The 9,819-nt window shown below is 35.9% G+C and overlaps 1 protein-coding gene across 1 annotated transcript in view; it reads left to right on the top strand.

The window, feature by feature from the left end:
• Nucleotides 1–9,819, top strand: part of rnf165 (ring finger protein 165) — a 17,273-nt gene that overhangs the window by 1,080 nt on the left and 6,374 nt on the right. The window lies entirely within an intron of this gene.

A 9,819-nucleotide genomic window follows, 5' to 3' on the forward strand; every position in this document is an offset into this window, starting at 1 on the left:
ATAATTTATTTTTCTGCTGGATTTTCTTTTTATATTTTTATATCTAGTGGGACATATCTTTTTTTTTCTTCTATTGGGGCCCCTTTGAGTCAGGGCCCTTGGTATCTTCCCACTTCCCCCCTTACGGCACCTCTGGATCCAATAGACAACTTGATCAAAAATAGAAACATAATTCTTGTATGTCTCAATTTCTGCTTAAAAACAGTAATATTACAATATGTGCTAAATTTGGCCAGAAAAAAAGGTGAGATTCAGATGTTTTGATTTGGCCGTTTAAACAGAGATATGCCTCTTAGAGGCAGCAGGCTATCTGTGCTGATTTTTGTAGTAATAATAATAATAGTTGTAGCAGTAGACATTTTGATTGTTAAAACTACATGGAGTAGCACCAATGATTTCATTGTGCTTTTATTTGTGTTCTTTTTTCCTGTTCCATAGTATCGAGGCTGGCTCTACATTCCGCATTTCTCAGACCTTTGTCCCCCTCCATTGTGTAGCTAACGATCATCTGCTGCTGTCTGCCGTAGCCTCTGCCTGTTCTCTGCATCTAGCTGTATTGTGAACCCCCTTCTTCCTCATTTCCTCTTTCCATCTGAAGAAGACATTGGCATTAAAACAGACAAACAAACCGAGCTCCCACTCATACCGTATCCTTCTGTGTAACAGACTAAAGAATAACACCTTTTTTCTGTAGGAGAATAGTTTGTCTTTATTTAAACTGTCATGTTGCTCTTTAGTAAATAACCCATTGTAGAGTTTACTACAGGCTGTCATTGTGATTCTCCCATTCAGTGTGGATAGACTACATTCTGCTGTAAATTTCTGTAAAGTGGATACATTTTGATCCTCCTGGATTCGATTATAGCCAGGCTTGATCGAACTGTTTGATTACCGCCTCCATCCAAAAGGTGCATTGTACTGGGGGTTTTATACTTAAAGCAAGTGGCTATATTTATAAGGCAGTGCAATAATTTGGATATCATTGTATAGTGCTGACATCACAATTTAAGTGAGGTTATCTTTCACCCTTATTGGTCCACTGCACCTGTTAAAACTGCTGTCCAAACAGCTGGTCATAACCCCCCCTCCCGTCCATGTGTCCAAGCCTGTGTTCCTGCTAGCCGAATTGATTTCACAGTAAATTGGCGAGATGCAGCTCTAACTCATTGTGCCATTTTTTTTAAAATAACCCACTATCATGCACTATCCCCCCCACCCTCTCCTTTCAAATCCTCCAGCACCTCCAGAATGCTATCCATTTTACAGGGATGTGTATATCCTGCACTGCTGTAGAAATCCTTTTTAGAATCAAAATGTCTTTTTATTCTTTGGTTGTGGCTTTCTGCCTTATGTTTTGTTTTTGTATTAGAACCTAATGCATGTTTATTTTATACTTTTGTTGTTTTTTTTCCACATTGAGCAGCAGATTCTAATGTAATCTTTTTGTAGAGATGTCCCTGCTGTACTGAAATGTGCTGTAAGCATAAACATCTACTCATTGGATGCTGCTTCTCTTCTGTTAACCATACAGAGAGCATGGTCAGGCTTTGTCTTTGCTCTTATTTGCATGGTATTACAATAGTTTTGTAGGTTCTTTATTATTCTTATTACTATTATCACACAGTGCCACTCATACTAATATTTCCCAATAAAGACTGTAGTTCTCTTCTTAACCTTCAGTGTGCTTTTTGCTGATTTCCATGTGTTCCCTTCTTTCCTTGCCCACTGTGCTGTCACCGAGACAGTCCCCTCACTCTATGTATGTGCTCTCATTTTTCAGTCATCTTTGACAGAGTCTCCTCAACTTGCTGACTTGGCTTTTGTTTTTTTGTTTTTTGGAGCAATGCAAACTTTTACTCATTTAACAAAAAAGGCTGATACTGATCTTTCCATTTTTTATTACATCATTGACTTTAAATCATTTCACAATTGGGGAAAAAAGCAGTCTTCAATGCATCAGCTCAATGGTGTTTATTGGTGCTGAATTACAATAGGAATCAGTCTAATGGGATCACTCAACATAAACAGCACCCTCTACAAGTATTGATTTAGAAAATATCCTAATTGCAGTTAAAATGTTGAGAATATATATATACGTATATATATATATATATATATATATATATATATATATATATATATATATATATATATATATATTATACACTGCCTGGCCAAAAAAAAAGTTGCCACCAAAAAAAAGGTCACTCACTCTAATACTTTGTTGGACCGCCTTTAGCTTTGATTACAGAACGCATTAGCTGTGGCATTGTTTTGATAAGCTTCTGAAATGTCAAAAGATTTATTTCCATCCAGTGTTGCATTAATTTTTCACCAAGATCTTGCATTGATAATGGTAGAATCTGACCGCTGCGCAAAGCCCTCTCTAGCACATCCCAAAGATTCTCAATCGGGTTGAGGTCTGGACTCTGTGGTGGCCAATCCATGTGTGAAAATGATATGTCATGCTCCCTGAACCAGTCTTTCACAATTTGAGCCCGATGAATCCTGGCTTTGTCATCTTGGAATATGCCTGTGCCATCAGGGAAGAAAAAGTCCATTGATGGAATAACCTGGTCATTCAGTATATTCAGGTAGTCAGTTGACCTCATTCTTTGAGCACATGCTGTTGCTGAGCCTAGACCTGACCAACTGCAGCAACCCCAGATCATAACACCGCCCCCACAGGCTTGTTCAGTAGGCACTAGGCATGGTGGGTGCATCACTTCACCTGCCTCTCTTCTTACCCTGATTCGCCCATCACTCTGGAACAGTGTAAATCTGGACTCATCAGACCACATGACCTTCTTCCATTGCTCCACAGTCCAATCTTTATGCTCCCTAGCAAATTGAAGCCTTTTTTTTTCTGGTTAGCCTCACTGATTAGTGGTTTTCTTACGGCTACACAGCTGTTCAGTCCCAATCCCTTGCGTTCCCGTCGCATTGTGCGTGTGGAAATGCTCTTACTTTCAGTATTAAACATAGCCCTGAGTTCTACTGTTGTTTTTCTTCGATTTGATCACACCACACGTTTAAGTGATCGCCGATCATGATCATTCAGGATTTTTTTCCGGCCACATTTCTTCCTTGAAGATGATTGGTCCCCACTATCCTTCAAGTTTTTAATAATGCTTTGGACAGTTCTTAACCCAATTTTAGTAGTTTCTGCAATCTCTTTAGATGTTTTCTCTGCTTGATGCATGCCAATGACCCTTCTCAAACAGACTTAACATCTTTTCCATGACCTCGGGATCTGTCTTTCAACATGGTTGTTTAGGAAATGAGAAGCAAGTCATTGCACCAGTTGCGGTTAAATAACTTGTTGCCAGTTGAAAGATAATCGCCCATGCAGTAGGTATCCAGTAGGAGGCTCGTACCTATTTGCTTAGTTGAATCCAGGTGGCGACTTTCTTTTTGGCCAGGCAGAGTGTATGTGTGTGTATATGTGTAAAAAAAAAAAAATTATTAGTATATATATATATAAATATATATATATATATATATATATATATATATATATATATATTAATTATTATTATTTGAAACCTCATGAAACACTGAATCTCTTCAGACTGTCTTCTGTAGAAAAGGATCCCGGTAGTTTTTATAAACTTGTCATAAAACTCTGCACTTAATCATGATTTGTAAAGCCTTTCAGAAGAGCCCACACTATCACACCTCCTCCATCATGCTTAATAGTCAGAATGAGATCATTTTCTACGTTAGTTAGGAGAGGTCCTTCTAAACAACTCGCAGGCATTAAGACTTTGTCTATACGTTGTTTGAAGAACCTGGTGATCCCATTTCTTTCTCACCGTCCTAAGAGTGCATAACGGTTTAAACACATGGGACTTAAACATTTGTTCTGTGTGAGTGTACATTTTAGATATTGCTCTCACTGTATATTTTGGCAAATTTGGGTCATAAGGTGTTTTCTTGTCACCATTTCCTGAATACCAAAACGTCTTACATAATTGCAATTTAGCCTTAACAATAATAATAATATAATTTCTCACGTTTTAGAATTGATTGTTTTGGCTGTGTGGTTATACAGCATTGATACTTGTATTAACATTCAGCAGCAAATTATTAAAGTAGTGGTAGTTAATGGTGGCTTTAAGAACAGTGGAAAATTCATTTAATTGATTTATGATTAAATTGATTTAATTTTAGGAATTAGTGAGTTGTTTCACAATAGTAAAATATTTTTTTCTTTAACACAGCCCTACACTCTCCTTAATAGCACAATACATTCTCTAGAAAATACCAATAATTAAAATAGCACATCGTTCTAAAATTTGGCAAATATATACTTTTATAATGACTATAGTCATCATAATGTGTTTTATTTAATTTTTAAAATGCAAAATTAAGCTTTAAAACATTTTTTAACCGATAAGTTACCTACTTGTTTCTAAGGAGTTTATTACTGCCTTTAAAAGCCATACATTCCTGTGTAGTTTAACACAATGTGTCCTAATGAAATGAAAGATAAACTTGGGTTTATTGGTGAATTATTGGTCTGTTCTTGAAGTTAAAATATTTAATTTCATAAATGGAGGTGCTGATTATTTTTTAAGAACAGTGCATCCAGGGTATTGGGCGAGGCATAAATCAAATTATGCTTTAATTATGGGTTACCTCCTTTCTTTGTGCAGTCAGAAGAGTTTTTTTCTAACAAAATCCTGTCATTCTACCTAGAACTTTTTAGGTATTATGTCCATAATCTGGGATAAATGCAGGTAATAGATTAAAATGGAATTATTAACAAAAACGGTGATTACCGCTGTAATAAACAATGAACATGCAGGGCAGCTGAAGCACAAAGACTCAAGTTTGATTCAAACTAGAAGTAGTTTGTCATGAGTTAATCAGATTTTATCACTGTTCTTGTCTTAATGAAAGAGAACATTAAAAGGGTTACATTAGGGAGATATTAATACACAAAGACTTAGAAAAACCCATAAAACTTCTTCATGATTACAAGCCATGTATTTTGATATGGTATATGATTGAACGGACATCAGAGAGGGAAAATTTTCTCTCATTTTTCAGCTTCCACTGCATTTGCAGCTTCAAGTCTTTTGATGTATGGATGAATCGTCTTTTCACATTTATGCCCAGCAATGTCTGACCATTTAAGTTCTGTCACAGATTGAATTGGATTTTAGGCTGAACCTAGACTGGACCCTTCTAACAGATCCATGCCCGCTTTGGTCTAAAGCATTTCATCGAACCCCTGGCTGTATGTTTACAGTTGTAGTCCTGCTGGAAAGTTGGCATCCAACCCAGTCGTCTTCCTGTTGACTCCTTTGTTCCCGCAGAAGAAGAGTCCCATAACATGATATCGACCCCCCCAATTGTCACTGAACTAAAAGTGTGTTTTAAAGGTAATGTTCAGCTCTGGTCTAATCTGATAAAGTAAAGTTTCTTAACCCTGGTCCTCAGGGCCAACTGTCCTACATGTTTTTGGCGTTTCCCTGGCTTGAATGAAAAGATGATTAACAGGCCTTTGCAGCACTTGATTGCTGCTTAGGAGGTACTGCAGCCAATTGAATCAGATGTGCTTGAGTACACAGTTAAAAATGGGAGTTTATCTACTTAACACTAAATGGAGTATTTACAAATATACTGAGTGTAAATCTGCTCAAGTATTGGAGTTAATAATTGTAAAATTTTACAGCCATGCAGTGTAACTTCTACTCTATAATGTGTTGATTTCAACCAATCTCTGAAAGAGTCTTCTTGTTTTGTAACACGAGTAAAATTCTGGGAAAAAAAAACAAAAAAAAATATGAAAATCTGTCACCACCTACAGAGTAAATTTTACACTCATTTGGAGTGGGACCAAATGTTTTCTGAAGTAACACAAAAGCCACCTAATAGTAGAGACATCTAAAACATGAAGTGGGGCCTCAGGGGCCAGGGTTAAGAAACCCTGTGAAAAACCACCTGGTTTGTTGGTGTATCACATAAAATCTGTGAAAAATAAATCTGTTTAAAGTCTGGCAGAATGTGGAAAAGTTCAGTAGGTAGCCTTTTCTTATTTTTTCATAACCAAGCAAGATATCTTCATTCCCACATTTTAAAAATTAACATATAGATTAGACAACAGAAAATGAGAAGACAGATCAGTGTCATTGAATGACTTACAATAGCATTTGGATAAGAGGCTTTTTTAAAGTGCTGAATATGTTATCAATGAAAGAGAATTTGTAAAACTGCAAAACTGAAGAGTATTTCAAATGAATATTTATAATTTGTATGGGTTTTAAAAGAAATAAAGAAACTCCCAACCAACTTTCATGGAAAATGCAACAGACCTTATCACAATTTCTACATAAGCTTTTACGAACCAGCAGGTTTCTGAAGATGAAAAGGAGAGAAAATCAATTTAGCTTAGACTAAACCTGATAGGTTTTGAATTATAAATTGCCCAACATTAAGTAACATTTATTTAAACTGCAGGAGCTAAAATAGTGTAAACAGTATTTGATTAGACTGTCATCACAGTCTAATGGCTGGGAGCGTTGAGCTTAATTAGAACACAGAAGAAAATCGACGAACTGGGAGAAATCATCATAGCAAGCACCACTGATTGGTGTTGTATACCAAAAATGTCACTTTCTGCTTCTAACTTGTTTTCAACGTTGCATCCTAAATTGAGCTTTAATCTATGGAGCATTTAGATGCACAATCTAAAAATACAACCCCAAATATAAAGTGTTAGAACTTGGAGCCAAATGCTGTCTGGGCTGCAATATTCACCACTCTATGTAGTTCAGGGTTTCAGATATTATTTATGTGCAGGCATAAGGGGAGCTTGAGATGCAGGCTTGCAAGCTTAGCACATTTCTCTACAAACTCCAGCAACAGAGTTTTAAATAACTCAACAGCTGTAATGCACATGCTCCTCTGCAGTGGCTGTGCTCCGACAGCAACAACTTATCTGTGTCCTCATTTAACCAGCAATGTAAAGTGTGGTGCAGGTTTTCAGTGCAGCATGTGCCTGTGAGTTCACTGATCAGTGAGATCATCAGGTGAGGCGGTTTTTATTATGTCACAAGATGGATGGAAGATATCCAGGGGATGATTAGCTTATAAAGGAGGTGTGAGCTGCAGTGATGGAAGCTGGAGGAGATAAGGCAGCTTTCATGTCAGCCAGCAGTCGCAAGTGGGCGGGGCTAATCCACTGTCACTCACACAGGGAAGCCATGCTGCAGCTACACTGTGGGGGAGGGGCTGTCTGTGCAAGTGCTGTTCTGGGATGGCTGAATTTCTAAGACTGAGTTTCTGGGTGGATGGCTTGTTTTCTGCCAATAAAAGGTTCTGGGTCTGTAAAGTCAAAGGAAAAATGTATCATCAGGGCCTTTAGTCCTCATGGCTCTACATTATTACATATTCAGATATAAAACAATGTCACACATGCACAAATAAAACTGATGTACAGAAAGGAGTAACCAATCTAGACTATCAGTGAGCCATTTCTGCTCTACTTCCTCAGCCAAATGTTTGACTGTGCCTTTTTTGGGTTCACTGGCTTCTCTGTCCTGAGGCTAAATGCAATGAAGTGAAAGCCTGTAAATATGTCAGAAATAATCAAACACAAAGTTGGTATTCTTTTAAGGCCCGTGAATATTTGCTTTTTCTTAGGGTCTTTTTAATATGAATTAACATCCAGCACCTAATTAGCATAGGTTGTCCAAAATAACCTGCATATGTCTGATTAAATTTACCTTAGATGGACTTTAGCTAAAAGACTACCTTTCTTTGTTTGATACTCTGAGAAAATAAGTAATTAAATAACGATTTATCCTGGCTTTGGAGTTCAAACATTTTTTATAATCTCCACAAAGAGATCCTTTAAAATGTCCATCAGCGGACAGACAGTGCTTATACTCTAGGTTCCTAGATCTTCATATCCATTAAGAACAGTGGTCAAAATTACTAAACTGACTAAAAATGGCAAGAAAATGAAAATCAGCAACAACAGAACTACAAAGTCACAGAAAATACTCATAATTTATCATAACACTTTTTTGCAGAGTTAGGTAAATGTTAAAACTAATTAACTGCATGGATTTATAAGAGGAAGTTAAAGGTTAGAGAACAAAAATACAATAAAATTCAAAGAAACATGCTGTGAATACAGATACATACATGAGATACTTTACATCTCAAACATACACACACAGACACACACAAAATCATTAACATTAGACAGAAAATAACAAAAAAAACTTAACTTACAAAATAATTGAAATTTAATTTTGTTACGTTGCTTTAAGTTAGTGCTGCTAATTTTTCCTTTATTCGTGTCGTTTATTAAAATTTCAACAGCCTATATTCATTGTCTAGAGTGCCCTTAAAAAAAAGAGTAAGATTTTAATAAGTTTTACTGCTTAATAGGAGCTAATTATAAAAAAAATGCTTCCAGAGCACTTTTCCTTCGTTCTATTTTGTCTTGATTACTTTTCCTTACCTTAAATGTTTCATCATGCAGTTAACTAATCTAGAAATCAATGACTTCACTTAAACAAGCACAGCTAATTGATATCAGCTCTTAAATGGTCTTAAAACCATGTCCGAACTGCAAATCTGACACTGATTTTGAGTTCATTAATTTCACTCACCATTTCACAAACTCATCTGCATTTGGCATTTAGAGGTTGTTATGTTTCATGCCTATCAAAATCGAATTATTTAAGGAGATTTTCTATAATCCATTTCATGTTTACTGTGAGAAAATACGATTTAGTTATTTTCATTCTCTCAGCGATCGTTAAGTTCCCTAGTTCATCAAAAACCAAACTCTACATAAATGGTCTGCAATTTAAAAAAATCTAAAATATACTATTAAACAATACAACACTCATTTATGTGTAACCCATTGCTCGTAAGGAACTTCAAAGGGAATTAAACTGAACTGAAAAGTGTCTTAATGGGAACAAAACTGAAATTACAGATGGAGGGGTATGAAAAGAGGCACATGTGCACTATTAGTCCTCTGCTGTTAAATTAATTTGGATGCAATTATGAAAAGTATTAGAAAAACAGAGTCAGAAGTAATCCCTTCATCATGGACACATTAGACATACACTGTCATTCTATATTACGGTTTAACAGATGCTTATAGACTAATTAAGCATGAAAACAGTCTAAGTATGCTTGCTGGTGAGGCCTACTATCATGAGCAGACCACCCTCCTTATTCTTGTCCAGAACACTGTTTTTTTTTTTTTTTTTCGTGTTGCTTTTTTACTGTAAGCTCTCTACAGTCCAAATTTCTTGGTGCTGAGAGTAATTTGTATTGATTGACTTTGACTCCATCCATCTAATTACTTTTCTGTCTCTGATATTAACAGCTGTTGGGGGCAAAACATCACTGTTATTGGGTTATTATGAGAATAATTTGTTTAATGTTCCTTCAAATAACTTTCATTATACACAGTAGAGCTAAAATCCATGCAGCTTACTTGCTTTAGACTGCAGCTAAATGTCGTTTGAAATATCCAAGACCATAATAGATGATATTATATTGGTTAACATGGTTCCAGAGGTGGGTGGAGTACGCAAACATTACAATCAAGTTAAAGTAGAACTACCTTAACATCATTTTACACAAGTAGAAGTAGAAAGTAGTCCTCTAAGTTGTTTGATTTAAAACAAATGGTGTTATGTGTAAAAATGATGTAATCAGACGGGCAGTTATTTGCAAAAAAAAAAAAAACATAATTATTAATAACTTAATAACATAATTTGATAATAGCAGATTCAAATAGGAAAAAACGGTTGTCTATATCAAAATGTCAGCATACAG

Source organism: Cyprinodon variegatus, unplaced genomic scaffold, assembly GCF_000732505.1.
Source record: "Cyprinodon variegatus isolate N-32 unplaced genomic scaffold, C_variegatus-1.0 Scaffold234, whole genome shotgun sequence".
NCBI lineage: Eukaryota > Metazoa > Chordata > Actinopteri > Cyprinodontiformes > Cyprinodontidae > Cyprinodon > Cyprinodon variegatus.